Below are 2,165 nucleotides of genomic sequence, written 5' to 3'. Positions count from 1 at the left end.
GTAAGGTTTGTGAATCAAGGCACAACGACAATAAAAAACAGCTCTATTTGTGTATTTAAATAAGAGAGCAGGGCTGAAGATGTACATTTGCATATGAAATATGGTAAATGATACTTCTTGGGAGCATATAATTTCACTTACACTGAATGGAACATGGATACAATTACTCATTTTTCATTCCTGTTTTTGTAATTGTATCATAAAATGTAGTTTCCAAAACTCATTTCCATTACAATTGTTCCTACATTGAAATTGAGAATCTCTACAGTTTGAACTTTTTTTAAATTTACTTATAAAAAAAAAAAAACCACCTTATTGTTTATAAACAGTGGAAAGCTTTGGACAAAGAACTTCAAATATATGTTAATATACACCATTAGTTGTTAGCCACAGGACAGCAAGTTACAGCACAGCAAGTATTCATACAGTTTGGGAAGAGCTTTTCGTCTAGCTTAAAGCAATAAAACAAACACAAAAACAAATCAAAACAACACCCAACCTTGTCAACAAATTTGGCACTTAGGGAAAGACAAAACATTCTATTTCTTATACATCTGAATCTGCTGGCTTGTGAATCTTTCCTTTAGATTTTTGTCCTTGATTCCTGTCAGCTCCTCCCCTAAAAGGTGGAGTTTCTCAGGAGACTTCCATAAAGAGAGAGAGAGTAGAAAAGTGGCCCTCTCTAGAAGGCTTTCCTGAGTTTTCTATCAAGGGAAGGGCATCGTGGGTAAAGAGGAGACGCATGAGAGCAACTCATACCGCAATTGCTGTTTACAGGTGAAGAGCAAAGATTAGCTTATAGTTACTTTCAAAAAAAGTAAAATAATATACAGAATAAGTAAACCGAAAACGTGTGAGCTGCTATTTGGCAGCATGCTTGATTGTGCAGTAGTGGCACCTGTTTTTCCACAGCTGGAATAGGTAGCTAACTGCAACAGAAATTTCCCTTTGTCTCTTTATTGTCCCTAAGTTGAAGAAATGTAAAAAAATGAGCCAGTAACAATTCATTGTTTGTAGCCTTGCTCGTTACGAAAAATACTGCTGGCTTTTTCTTTTTTTTTTTTTTTCCTCGGGTATTTTCAGGAGTAGGCCTTTTTTAATGATCTTAAGTTAACAAAAAGAAATTTGTAGCCTATTAGCAGGATATTGTGATTTGCTGCCATTTTTTTTCCCTTACCTATGCTTTCTCCAGCATTTTGATGGTAACCTCAAACTTGGTTAGAGTCTGAGCTTTAGCTTGAGAAAAGAGGCTTTGTAACAACCTAAACTGTAATTTGCATGGCTTTTCTTTGTTAAGCTTCACAAAAGCAAGATGGGTGTAGGGCAGCAATAGTTTGTATCTTCCTGCTACAGTCTAGGGCAAAAGCTTTCCCCATCATTTCCTAGCACTAAAGCTTAACTTCTGTTAAAAGCCCTCATGTTCTCCAAAAATTTGGAACCAAACATTTCTTTTACTACTTAAGGAAAATATTGTAGTATACTTTGTGGCTCCAAAGCTAAGTTATAATACATGGAAACAAATTATCTTTCTTTCTGGAGACTACTCTTTGGCTTTCATATACCACTGTCCTATGAGAATCTTATAGTAATGAGGCCAATAATAGCATAGAAATTTGACTTTGGGGAAATACTAGACAACTTAGAACAAAAGAAACTTGTGTACTTGTCAAAGTAATTCAGTGCATTTCATAGAATATTTGGATATTTTATGATTTAAGAAAATTGTTTCTAACTCAAAGAGGTATTTTGGTGGCTGACATTTGGAGTGGAGAGAAAACCCTAAATCAAGATCACTAGATTCATGTAGATGGTACGAAAATTCCTGCAAAAAGGACATACACTGGGGAGAGGGAAACTTTACCTAGAATCAGGGTGGGAAAACACCTCTACTTTTCTGTCACCAGGTGAAGACGGAGATTTATATTTATGAATGTGAATAACCCTTGGTAAAGTATTTCTCTGTTCATCCAGTCTTTATACAAAATGATGTATTGGGAGCCTTGCAGAAGCAAGTACTGAGAGGATACGCTACCTTGACACCTGGTGTACCTATATTGGCTGATGTGCAGGACTTTGGGGACATAGGCCTTTTTCTACACACCAAAAAAGGTAAAACTGGAGCACAGCCAACAAAAATTAGTCTCTTCTGACTTGAAGTGATCAAT

This window comes from Numida meleagris, chromosome 19 (assembly GCF_002078875.1).
Source record: "Numida meleagris isolate 19003 breed g44 Domestic line chromosome 19, NumMel1.0, whole genome shotgun sequence".
Classification (NCBI taxonomy): Eukaryota; Metazoa; Chordata; class Aves; order Galliformes; family Numididae; genus Numida; species Numida meleagris.
Note: the sequence above shows the minus strand (reverse complement) of the source record.